Genomic DNA, 13,766 nt, shown 5'->3' with positions numbered 1-13,766 from the left:
TATTCCCCTGTCCATGCTTGCCTCCACGAGGCGTACGCCATCATGGACATCCAGCAGCGCCTTTGCTCGTGGTGACAGTCAGTGCCTCCAGGGCAGCGACAGGTCTCATTCATCTTCCAGTCTCCAGGTCAACAGGACTTGGTCAGAGCCAGTTTCTTGAATAAATGAATAACTGGGTGAATGAATGAATGAACTACAACGACCTTTCCAGCCCCACGGGAAAACGCTGTCCGTCTCCAACAATCCATGGTGATCTGTGACCCACTTTCGAAGTCACGCCCTCAAAAACGATCGCCAGGCTGCAAGGCAGGACACAGCGATCAATGGAGCGGACAGCCTGGCGGGGCAGAGGACGGAGGTCAGAGGGGTGACATGGGCCAGGCCCTGGTGCGCAGGGTGCCTCTCATGGAGGGTGAAAGAATGGTACACGTACCAATGTCCTTTCATTCGGCTCACCCCAGAGTGGGCTTGCTGGGTCCCCAGCCCGGGCTGGGTCCAGCCCCCAGAGAGGTTCCTTAAATTGTGCCTGAGGACTGCTCTGGATGAGTTTGTGGGGTTCACAAGATCTAGAATTCAGCCCGCATGAGGGAGCACACCTCCCCTCTGCCATGCCCAGACCCTGGAGGTGCTGCCACTAACCCACTTTGCAATTCAGCCCCAGGATGGGCCTGCCCACTATAGTACTCCACAGGCAGACTGGCATTTTCTCAAGGATCTTAATAAAATGCCAAGAGAGGACCCACAGAGATTATATCTCATTTTCCTTGGCACTGGGCCTGCATTTTCCTTTCTATTTATGAGAACAATACAATGATCATTCTTATAACTACTTCTTATGATTCAATATTGTTCACATTTTGCCTTATTTTTGCTTTCATTTGCTGGATCGTATGCAAGTAAGACGCAGACATCCCTAAATCCTTCTACAAACGTTTTCTAAAAATAAAAATAAGGGTGTTGTCTCACATAACACACTCCATCCTCTCACCTAAGATCATTAATGATAAATTCCTAATACCATTTAAAACCCAGTCCACATTCAAATGTCCAGAATGGTCCCCCAAATAACTTTTATAGGTTTTTTTTTTTTTTTTTTGAATCAGGATCCAGCCAAGATTCATGCAATGCATTGTGTATGATGCATTTCAAGTCTTTTTAACCTAGAGGTGGGCCCTTGCATTTTTTTCCTCACCTTGGCTGCTGGTCAAGGGCAAGTCACATGTCTTGAAGGCTGCCCCACACTCTGGAATTGTCCGCAGTCCCCTGGTCCACCTGCAGTTGATTCCCAGCTGAGCCTGACCTCGGCCATTTTCAGAGCTAATTATGGCTGGTTGTGTTAGTGAGGGGACTGTGTGTGACCCTCTCAGAGATAAGAGGGTGGCACATGCAATGGGGGCCTGGGGCCCTGGCGGGGAAGATGCGCTCCGAGGGCAAGTTACCATGGTCATATCAGACGGAGCCAGAGGACCTGAGCAGGTGGGGGCACCTAGATTACTCCTGACCCTCGCCCACTTGTGCCACCTGCCACCCCATGCTCCATCCAGATGTGTCACCTGACGCGGCTTCTCCTCCTCTGTCTCCACTACCTTCTCGCCTCAGGTTCAGGAAAAACCCTGGGCACCCACAGACTTTTCCTGTACCCCTACTCTGGTTCAATGTAAATTCCAGACTGATGAAAACTTTCAAGATCACAGATAAAAATAAAGAAATAAAATAATAGCAGAAATACAAGTGAATATTATTGCACTTAATCGAGGTCAGGAAGAGCTTTAAGCATGATGTCGAAAGCTGAAACTGTGCAGAGAAAAATCAATAGATTTGAGGAAATCAGTCAGCTATAATGAAAAGCCAAAGAAATTCTGGAGGGAAAAAAATTAGCCATGATAATGAACTTCAGACACTTAATATCTTCAATAGGTAAACTTTAACATGTAGAATTTTATAAGTAGTAACAGTTTGGGTTTCCTATTGGTGTGAAATAAACTACCCTGAACTAGTGGCTTCAAACAGCGGGGGAAGGGAGCAGAGGCACGAACACCAGGAGACATGATTCATTGGAAAAAACAAAGTGGCATTCTGCCCCAGTAAGAAATTAACCAAAATTCCAGCAGAAAACATTGACAATGACGTGAAGAAATAATTCATATAAGGTGTACAAACAGCTAAAGAACATGTAAAAGCATATTCAACCCAACTAGTAACTGAATAATTGCACATTTAAATTTCACCTAATTTTCCTTCACCCAGGGATGGACGAGGATGTTGCAAAGATTCACAAACCTCTGTTGGAGTAAAAATTTCTGTAGATCTTCTGGAGGAAAATTTTGATAATATGTATCAAAAACCTCTAAAAATAGCCAATCTTTTGATTCAGCAATTCCATTTAGGACTCTCCAGAACTTGTTAGTGAGGAAATACTCAGAAACATGCACAGCGTTGCTTAGGTTAATAAAAGATTGAGAGGAACTTGATTGTTCATTAATAGCGAGTTAAAGAAATTGCTGAATCGATGCAATGGAATACAGATCAGGAAATGATATCTTAATGAATTTGGCTTTTCAGCTGCTGATCTCATGTCAGAAAATACTTGCCAACCCTTCCTATTGCTGTTGCCTAGATTTGACCATCCAGACATTCTTTTACTCATTCATCCCACAAACATATTGAGCGCCCCATCGGGAGCAGTAATTATGGGTGATACAGCCCCTGACTTTGATACATTTTCACTATCTTTGGAGAAAATAAATAGAAACATTAACTACTAAGTATAACAAAATGTGAATAGCGTGGGTGAACACACACTGACAACCCCACCTCTTTCATCCAGAAGTCAACCTATAAGGTTAAAAAAGGAACAAAGTTGTACCCCGTGCTGGTGAGGGTGAAACAGACAGGCCCTGTTGGGAGAATCTTCGTTGGCACAGCATCCTCGTCTTCTGCAGAAGCTCAGTTAAATTATTACGCAGCTTTAAGATGGAGCTCTACATCTGAGTAGAGAATGATGTGGAACTATCTCCATGATATTATTAAAAAGAAATAGTATCAGAGAAATACAGCTTTCTCTTTAGTTATTTTATTTTGTTTTCTTTCTTTCTTTTATTTGGACAATTTATACAGCACATCCCCAGCTGTGTGAAATATATAAAAGGGAAACTTCTAAAAATATAAGAAAGCATTTTGTGGGTGAGAACATCTGGAGAATAGTCTTGGGGGGGTGGAAGAAAGATTGGCTCTTCATTGTATGCCCTTGGGCACCAATGTGGACTCAATGTCTGTGCCCGCCCGCCCCCCCCCCATCTCTCTGTTGAGATCCTATCCCCCAGTGCGATGGAGGTGGGGCCTTGGGTGGTGATTAGGTCGTGCGGGTGGAGCCCTCATGAATCGGATTAGGGTCCTTATAGAAGAGACCCCAGGGAGCTCCCTCACCCTCGCCCCTTTCGCTGTGTGAGGACACAGCGAGAAGACAGCCATCTGTGAGCCAGGAGGTGAGTCCTGACCAGACAGCGAATCTGCCTGCACCTTGATCTTGGCCTCCACACCTTCCAGAACTGTCAGAAATCAAGGTTTGCTGCTTAAGCCACCCAGTGAATGGTATTTTTGTTACAGCATCCCAAATGAGGTAACCTGGGCACTATAAGGATTTTTTGGACCTGGTGTGTGTGTTTCATAAAAATATTGTAATAAAACATTTAAAATGTCTCAGAGACAGTGTTTTTATTACAGTACATCTTGCTAGTATCTTTTACATTCACTCATGGATTCATCCATTTGTTGATTGATCCTTTCAACAATTTGGTGGCAGTCACATCCCAGGAAGGAAGACACAAAGGATGGGACACTCATAGTCTAGGGGAGAACCCACAGGAGCAAGCGTCAGGGGGGTTCACACCAGCATTACGGGCGGGGGGGCTCAAGACACGGTGACCGCCCTCGACCAGGCAAGTGCATGCTGTAGGGGCCACAGAAGGAGCAGCCTGGAGGTGGGGGGCTTCAAGGGAGAGAGGACGTCTGAGTGGGGCTCTGAAGGGTGCATGGCCTTGTGTCAGGGGAGCAAGGCCAGGCAGGACCTTTGATACCTACCAGCACAAACCATTAATGTTTCCAACTCAACTGACCTATTGGGCGGGAATGAGAAAGTCACAAGCAAAGGGAAGAGAGAAGGCAGGAGAGGCATCCAGATCGAGGAGAACACATGAGGCCTTTGCTAGCTTATCGCAGAAGGAACCACACCTCATTGTTTTCACAAAGAACAGGAAGCTTCTCTCCCCATCCTTGGTCGTCATGACAACAAAGCCCCCTCTGCTCAGAGTGACCAGCTTTGTCTCTTCCCTCCTAGGGTAGCTCGTGATGCTCATGAGACCGTGACACCCAGTCAGGGCTGCCCTGAGGACAATCCACACCCTTTCTGAGATGCTGAAACACATCGATGACACAGCTGCAGGCAGCTAAGAGGGTATGGTAAGGCTTCTCAAACTGCAGTCATTCAGGGTCCCAGTCAACAGGGCGGACGTAATCACAGCTTGGTTCTTAGAGGTGTGACCTTGGGCTAATCTCTCTCTCTGAGGAACCAACATCCTAGCATCGATCAACTCTCAGGATTGGCGCAAAGATTCCTGTGACTTTGTCCCATATCAGGTGCCACCCATATAAAACCCATCGTCATCTTGGATCTCAAATGCCTGAGCTTTGCCCTCCACACATCTGAGCAAATGCTCTCTGCTGCCCGCGACCCCCTCAGGCTGCGCTCCATCCCTTTCTCTTCCAGCTCCTTTAGCGTCTTTCAGCTCAGTCCCCTCCTGTTGGTTCCCGCAGCCGCAGTCTCAGGTCAGTTCTCGTCGTCTCTCCCTTTATAACAGATCGTCAACTGTCTCCCCGCTCTGGTGCTTCCATCACGCAGCAGAAGTTGAAGTCTCTCAAAACACAAGTCTGACCACGTCGTTCTGCTTGCAATCTTTCAGTGGTTCCCAGTTGCCCAAAGGGCAATCAAAACTCCTTAAGAGGGTGTACAAGGACCTTCCTGGCTGGCCCCTGTCTGCCCAATCCGACTCGATTCTAGATTTCCAACCCCTGTTGTTTATGCCCAATAAATGTGATGACTAGTCAGTCCTAAAACACGCATTTTCTCATGCGTCCTTGCCTTCGCACAGGCTGTTCCCGCTGCCTGGAGCCACCAGGTCTTCCAGCTCTTCTCTTTGTCCAGAAGTCATCTTCAGCACCTCCCTGACACCCGCCCACCCAGGCTGAGTTAGGGGGCCCTGCTCTGTGCCCCCATAGCTCTCTGGGATCCCTCTGTCATCGCAGTTCCCACGTAAGCCTGTGCTTAGCATTTCTCCGTACCCCCTCCTCATCGACCTGGAGCATCCGAAGGCAGCTGGCTCAGGCAAGGTGCTAATCAAATGAGAGAATGGATGTCCGGTGCCACCCCGGGGTATCAATGACAGCCCTTTGCTGACAGCTTCAGACGCTGGCCCCTCCCTGGGAGCTCCCACAGCATGTGGAAATAACTGCTGTCATCTTCCTTTCTGGGAGGGAGTTTTTTCCTCCAGGGCTATATCTAGACATATGGAACATTGGGGGTTTAGCTTCTTTCCAATGTGAGAACAGAGAGGACTTTTTCTGAAAATTTTTTCTGTGGGTGTGTTTAAATTAATTTCACGGGACTTGCATGGGTAAACGGGCCTTAGAAAACATATCAGATCGTTCTGCCCCTGGACCGGCTTTGCAGATGAGGAAACGGAGGATAAGAGAGCAGACCTCAGTCCAGGACCAGCTGGTGGACAGAGCCAGGTCTGAGGTCTTCCCAGCATGCATCGTTCTCCGGACGTGGCCTGACTCTTCTCCCTAGGGTCCTCCTGGGTGTGCTGCCTCGTATTCGTATGGTCCTTTACAGATCTCAACACCCTCCACCCTTCAGAGCTGGGGCTATTATCCTCGCTTTTACAGATGAGGAAACCGAGGCCCAGAGAAATGCACTGTCCCAACGTGAGAAGCAGGAGCTGACTCAAACTGAGATCTCTCGCCTCCAGCTGGCACCTTTCCCTCTAAAGGATGCTCACACCCTATATCCCAAAGAGCAAAGAAACCTACTTCTAGAGACTTTAAAGGGCAAAGATATATGGACATTGCTTGGATCCGAGAGGCCAGAGGAAAGTGCAGCGCAAGAGGCCCAGGAGGAGTTGCTGGCAGAGCGTCAAGGCACTTCCCTGAGCGATGTTTACATGCCTGGAATTCCACCGTGCCCTCTAGAAGGCACTTCCTCTTCCTGACTCACTTATTTCCTAGAAAAAACCCGGTTCCATGCCCCCCTTTAAAAGTACATATGCTTTACTATCTAGAAATCAAGGTCGTAGATAGTACGATCTGCTTATTTGTAGAATTTTAAGACAATGCCGACAAAGCGCCAACTTTAATACAAAGGAGGGCTAGAAGGAAAATGGTTTGTAATACTCTGATACGGATTTCAACATGCAAATGCTGGGGCACGACTGGACTGGAGAACGTCGGGAAGCAGTCAGAGGGCCCACACCTATAAATAAAACGTCACCATGAACACCACTGCAAATACAGACCGTCCCGGGGGTGCTTTGTCCATGACTCAAAGCATTTCCGAGAGTGAGTGGTTTTCCAACACAGTGAACAATTCTTGGAAAACCCCCAGAGCCGACAAAGCACAAATTTCCCTCGATTGACATGGTAGTTGCATCCTAGACAATTCAGGGAATAGAAACATCGTGCAAAACCTCTTTGGGTGTCTATATAAGATGGAAGTAGGTTGTGGGCTCAGATCATTATGAAAAACTGCTTTGTTTGTGTGGCCGTCCAGTGGGAGATGTTTAAGGAAGGTGGATGTGCGATAAACTTGGTCCACAGTAAACGAGTGAACCATGCGGGGTAGGGGAGCGTGTCTCCGTACCTCACACCAGCCAGACCAGGGCGTGTGCAGGAGGAGGGGCTGCAGGGAGAGGTAAACAATGATAAATAATAAAAATAATAGCTGCCACTTGCATAATATTTACTATGTGTCAGGGACTGTCCTAAATGCTTCTCACATATTAACCCGTTGAATCCTCACAACCCTGTGAAGTCGGTCCCAGTGTCAGGCCCATTTTACCGATGAGGAAACTGAGGCATCACCATGGTTATAGACTGCACTGAGGTCACACAGGTAAAAAGTGGTTAGTTCAGCATGGCAAACCCACATGAGTACCTACTGTGTGCAAGGGCCGTGCCAGGCATGAGGAGTGTGGCAATTAATTGTGATCAGGGTCCAAGGAAGAGGAACCAATGCTTACAGAGCACCTATTATGCACCAGGTTCTGTGCTGGAGGCATGCCAGTGACTCCTGCAAGATACATCTGGGCTCCGTCCCACCCCCTCATGTCCACTGTCCACCCTAGGGGACTGGCACTGTCTCTCTCCCAGGACAGCTGTGGTCGTCTCCTCTCTGATCTGGACATTTCCAGCCTCACCCCCGCACCTCCGCACAGCAGTCAAAATGGTCCCTTGCTTGCCTGCTCCAGATCTCCAGGGACCTCTGCTCACCGGGGAAAGAGCTCAAGCTCCCGGTCATGCCTGCAGACCCTGGGGAGCCTCCCTCTCAACTCCGCCCTGCCCTGCCCTCCTGCACTCCAGCCCCACCCGCTGCATTCCTTCCTCTCCTTTCCAGAACCATCCTCTGATCCATTCCATCCACAGGGGATGCTTTTGGCCATTGCTGGCTCCTTCTCGTCCTTCAGGCCTCAGTGCAGAACGTGGGGCCTCTTCCCCACGTCCCATCTGACAGTGGCAGGGCCTCCCGGTGACTGTCCCCTCGCCCTGTTTCCCTTCTAGCTTGTGTGGCTCTCCAGGATCATCTTGTTGTGACATGTCTCCTCTCACTGGAGCATAAGTTCCACCAGGACACGCACTTGTTCTCCACGTCACCGTTGGATTCCCTGTGGCCCTGGCACATGGTCGGCCTCAATGTGATCGGGCTAAATGGGTGAGGAGAGAATGAGAAATAAGTGAATTTTGCATTTAATCCCCAAACAACACTGTAAGGTGAGGGCTGTTATCCCCATTCTTGACGTGGAGACCTGAGGCCCTGTGAGTGCCCCTGAGTGCTCCAGATCCACTCCCCTGGGAGTGGCGGCGGGACCAGACCTGTCCTTTCACCCCTGTGGCTGCCCCACCCCAGCCTGGGGGGTGCAGCTTTCCTAGAAGCCAGAGGCACCTACACATGCATTTTTGGTGCTGGCAGCCAGGCGGGGAGGCCTCTGGGGGAACAACCCGGAACCCCTCTCCAAGCAGATTCCCCAAGCTTGACTCATCGTCTTCCCAGGAAACTTGAAGAACCGCCTTCAGAGGGCTCTGCCAACGCTTCTGTGTCTGCGGGCAGCACAGCGGGCCTGGTCTATCTGTGCATTTGGGAGTCGGCCCTGGAAGAAGAAAGGCCTTGCCGCTTAGCTTTGCAGACAGAAAGATGGGGTGTTGACCCGATAAAACCCCGGAGGTCAATCCTGGCAGGGCCTCGTTAGGCCAGGACTGGACACCTTGGGGCCCATTGTTTCTTCAGCTAAGATGCAGGGTTTGCCAAATTCAGGCCAGAGGGAAACGCCCACAAGCCCAGAGTGGACAGCGATGTCATCACTGGGACAGGGAATCAGGAGGCAGGACAGGTGAGGCGGGAGAGCACGTGGAGTCACACGGCCCGACGCGCATCACCTCCCCACGGCTGCGAGTCTGCGAGAGAGGCCCCTCCAGCCTCAGTTTACCTCACTGGAAAGTGGGCCAGGGTGTGTCCCTCATCACTGTCACCTCACTGGATTGCTGTGCAGTTAAATGAGAGGACGGCACGAAGCAGCCACCTCCCCTTATTCTACAAGTCTTTTCTATAAAGTGAGACCCTGGGATTTCGCCCTGAAGCGGGAACATTCGTAAGCACAAATTGTGTCGTTCTTTCCTCACCAAAGGAATAAGTCTGACCCTTGTTCTACAGCATCTTAGGAAGGCAGCCTGTCGGTCCAGGGCTTGGGAAAAGGGCTGAAGTATTCCCCAAAGCAAAGACAAGCTGTATGGGTCTGGGAAGAAGGCAGGGAGAGGTGGGGCGGGGGCTAGCAGGCACTTGTGCATTTCGCCCAGAATTTATGGCTCGCAGACTGCTTTCACGTTCTGTACCTCACCTGTGCCCCACAAGCAACCGCCAGGCAAGGTAACATTAAGTCTCTTATGTGCTTAAAAACACAGAAGCACAGAGAGATTGGGTAGCTTATTCCAGGACACCCAGCTAGCAGGACTCAAACCCAGGTCTTCTGACGCCAATTCCAGGCTATTGCCTCCTGCCCCAAGCACGTTCTAAGAGTGTTCGGTGTGTTAACTGGCAGCCAGGGAAGGACCATAGGTGTGGCTAAGAGCGTGGGTTTTGACAATACAGGACTTGACTTGAATCCTGACCCTGTGGCTTACTCCTTTTGTGAACTTGGTCCAGCCACTTTACCTCCATGAGCCTCAGCTCCCACCTGTAGCATGAGGTCGTCATGCACACTCATAGGGTGGTTGTGACAACAGGATAATACAAACGTCTATGCCAAACTTAGCACTGTGCCTGGCACATACTCAGTGCTGTATAAAAGTTAGCCATCCTCTAATAGCGTTTTATCCCTCGAATGATCGGAGGTTTCTCTCTGTCCTCTTTCTCCCACTGGAACACACAGGAGAAGTGATAATGTCAGTGATTCACTCCTGGGAGGGAACATCAGTTTTGCTCAATTCAAAGCTGTAACTACAGTTGTCTCCACTTAGCTGTGAGTTGACTTTCTGTGGTTTCAGCTACGTGTGGTCAGCTGTGGTCTGAAGATATTAAACGGAAAATTCTAGAAATAAACAATTCGTAAGTTTTAAAATGCGCACCGTTCTGAGCAGCATGATGAAATCCCACGCCATCTGCTCCTTCTTGCCTGGGATGTGAACTATCCCTTTATCCTGAGTGTCCACACTGTACACACACTACCTGCCGGTCAGTCACTTGGTGACCCTCTCAGTTATCAGATCGGCTGTCGAGATATCACAGCGCTTGTGTTCAAGTAACTCTTATTTCACTTAATCACAGTCCCAAAGTGTGGGAGTAGTGGTGCTGGCCGTTCTGATACACCAAAGAGAAGTCGTAAAGCTCTTCCTTTAAGGGAAAAGGTGAAAGTTCTCAACTTAAGAAGAAAAGAAAAAAAAGCTCACTTGCTGAGGTTGCTCAGATCTGTGGTAAGAATGAATCTGCTACCTGTGAAACTGTGAAAAAGGAAAAAGAAATTCACACTAGTTTTGCTGTTGCACTCAAATATGAATGTATGGGAAAACCATAGTATATATAGGATTCGGTCCTGTTCGCATTTTGAGGCATCGCTGGGGTCTTGGAACATATCTCTTGTTGATAAGGGGGCGCTACCGTACACTCCTTTCTCTCCTTGCCACGGAGTAAGAATGTCCTGATTACAAGGTCACCTTGAGTCGACACACTCCGTGCACACAAGCAGTGTAACGAATTGGCCCAGTGAGCGAGCCCGAACAGCCAGGCTGCCTGTGCTCAAACCCAAGGTCCTCCACGGGCGGGCGAGCCGTGCCACCAACTTCCCTCTTCGTGCTGTGGTCAGCTGTCAGTGGGGATTGTGGTCTGATCCACCTCCTAGGGCTGCAGCGAGGACTAAGAAAGCTGACACACGTTTCACAGAACACTGTTTGTTATCCTCCCAAAGCAGGAGGCATCGTGTGCTTCCCCTTTCCTCAGAGATACCATCACAGTACACGTACACTGACCATGACGCCAGTGGCAGAAGCAGCTAATGCTACCCCATCTCTACATGATCCCTTTCAGTTCGCCTGGGAACATAGATCTGTTTCTGGTCAATAGACGGTGAGCAAAAGGGACTTGTGTCAATTTCCAGTCATTTTATCTCCTCCCTCTTCTCCTGTGACAGTAGCAACCTTGCAGGCCACGTGCTCCTGAGGGCACAGGTGCAGGCTGGAGGGGACCCCCGCTCCACATCTGACTCTGATGTAAGCCACAAATCAATTATTATGTTAAGCCCCAGATACATAAGGGTTTTTTTTTTTTTTTTTTTTTTTTTTTGTCATTCCTTCATAGCCTGGCCACCCCTGACCGACATACTGAAATATATCTATCCTTATCCTGAAAAAAGAGATTTCTAGTGGTGAAATTCCAGACTTTGTGAGTGAGGCCATTCGGGATTGGGTTGGCTCAGTCGGACTGCACTTATTGTGCAGTAAAAACCCAAATCTCAGTGGCTTTAAATGACAAACATTTGTTTCTTACTTTCCCTACATGACTGTCTTGGAGGGCGAGGGCGCACGTGCTGGGCTTTAGAGCCCAAGCTGGTGGGACCAGCACCATGAGGGGTGTGGCTGCCTGCTGTCACAGAGGGAAAGATGCCCTTAGAGCTTCAACTTGGAAGTGCCACCCATCGCTTCTGCTCACCCCTCGTCACCCAAGCCCGGTCACCTGGCCACCCCCTGCCTCAGGAAGTCAGAGAAGGCTAATTCTCCCTGGAGCCCGGGAAGAGAAGGGGGACATCTGGCAGACAGTATTAACGAGGGCCTCTCAGTCGCCTGAAGAGGGCCCCGTTCGTTTTACCTGCCTCTCTCACTGGGACCTGAGCCTTTCACACAAGCATCTTTAGACCAGCTGCCTCAGTTTCCCTCCCTCTGTAAAGATGTCCGTGGCTGTTAGAGACCCCGAAGGCCTCTCTCCACCTACTTACCATCAGGGTGGAGGCTGTCCCCACACCTTTGCCTCCATCACAAGGCAGAACTTCTCAAGGTCACGGCCAGCACTTTATTCCTTTGTTTCTCCAATTTCCAGACTGAAGAGGGCTCCCAGCAAGCTAGTTTTGAGAGAATGAACTCCTCTTGTTGGGCGTTTGGGAAGAAGGGACTGCTCCCTGGTAGCCGGCACTGCGCGGACCTGGTTAGACTCAGAGAGACCTCCCAACCCATGGTGGAGGGAAAGATGTTGCAGCTGAGCGGCTGCGTGATGGATGCTGCTGCAATTTAAGGAAAGAGTGTGTGACTGAGGAGTCCGGGAGAGACCACTTTCTGATGATTCAATCTGATTTTAAGCTTTTCTGGTGTCCTGGCCCTTCCACTGGCTTACTGTGCATCTTGAGTCAGTTCTGTCCCCTCTCTGGACCTGGGTGTTGCCCCAAGCAGTAGGAGATGGATTTATAATGTTAACTGGCTCTTTCACTTTCCAGGTTGCGGGAGCCCACATCCCGCATCCTTCTGCACAAAGAAGGCTGGGCCTTGCAGGTGCCTCAGAGATGCTCGAAGCCAGTCTCTTGTCTGCTCTCACAGCTTCTTCAAATGTGGTGTCTGCTCTCCCCAGAACTCTGGGCTTGAGGAGCTGGACGACGCATCTAGACCTGATCTAAGCCTGGCCTCTCCCAGCGGGGTCCTCTGCCGGGGCTGTGGCAGCTTTGGTGAATGCTGCGAGCAGGGCTGAGTCTCAGAGGACCGGAGCATCCCCCTGTCCAGTCCCACTTCACTGGCCCACCTCCCTCCCCTATGGGGGCAGTCATCTTTGAACGGAGGTCTGAGAACGCAAGAACTCGGGAAATGTTCTCATGAGTTCTTCTTGAAGGAGCTAGTAGAAGACAGACCTCATTTCAGAAAGCCGAAATATCGTGGGGACTTTGGCAAAAGATTGATTGTGAGCCTTGAACAAATTAACTAGAGAACGAAGACGGAAACAAAGGTGGTGCTAAGGTAACAGAGCAGAACGTAAATGCAACTAACAGAAATTGGGGTGGGAAGGATGACAATTTTGCAGATAACTTCATCTGTAATTGCAACAATAGAGTCTAAGAATGATTGTTTAAAGTTGGCAAATCAAAGAGCAGAGTACTAAGCATATTTAATAGTTCAAGGGTAAATGCTAGGGAAGATAATATTCTTAACGAAAATCTGATGGGGAAAAGGGAGAGGACTCATGTGAATTTTATTATTACTTATGGTGCTGAACTAAAGAAAATTATCTAAAGAAATAGGTGACCAAAGAATCATTATAAAGATGATTATTATAACAAAAATATTAACTTTCTTAATTTTATAAGAATTACACATACACATGTGCACTTATCAAAACAAACAGACCCTGTGTTAAAATTTTACCTATTAAGTGCTCGCTTCGGCAGCATACATACTAAAATTGGAACGATACAGAGAAGATGAGCATGGCCCCTGTGCAAGGATGACACGCAAATTCATGAAGCCTTCCACAGTTTTTGGATACCAGTGGAAAGGTGGGGTGGGGGGTGGGCACAAAGGGTGAAGTGGTGCACCTACAACACGAATGACAAACATTAACGTACAACTGAAATTTCACAGGATTGTAACCTATCATTAACTCAATTAAAAAAAATAGGAAAGAAAAAATTTTACCTATTAAAACAGAAAACACGGGGCCAACCTGGTGGCATAGTGATTAAGTTCACACGCTCCACTTCAGCGGCTCAGGGTTCGCAGGTTTGGATCCCGGGTGCGGACTTACACACTACTCATCAAGCCATGCTGTGGCAGGCGTCCCACATACAAAAGAGAGGAAGATGAGCATGGATGTTAGCTCAGGGATAATCTGCCTCACCAAGAAAACCAAAACACCAAAGCAGAAAACACTATAAAAAAGTCATACAACAAAATAAAACTAAATGTTGTTTGTTATATCAATCCATATAAATAGGTTTAACTTGCCTATTAAAGAAAAATGTTCTCAGATGTGATTA

The 13,766-nt window shown here is 48.8% G+C and overlaps 1 non-coding gene across 1 annotated transcript; it reads left to right on the top strand.

Annotated features, from left to right (window-relative positions):
• The first annotated feature begins 13,162 nt into the window (after positions 1–13,162).
• Positions 13,163–13,269, top strand: LOC139085364 (U6 spliceosomal RNA). The gene has a single exon (XR_011543638.1). It is a non-coding gene; the product is annotated as a U6 spliceosomal RNA (small nuclear RNA).
• The last annotated feature ends 497 nt before the right edge of the window (positions 13,270–13,766 follow it).

This window comes from Equus przewalskii, chromosome 8 (assembly GCF_037783145.1).
Source record: "Equus przewalskii isolate Varuska chromosome 8, EquPr2, whole genome shotgun sequence".
NCBI lineage: Eukaryota > Metazoa > Chordata > Mammalia > Perissodactyla > Equidae > Equus > Equus przewalskii.
The sequence above is the reverse complement of the archived record's forward strand: the minus strand, read 5'-3'. Positions and strand labels throughout refer to the sequence as shown.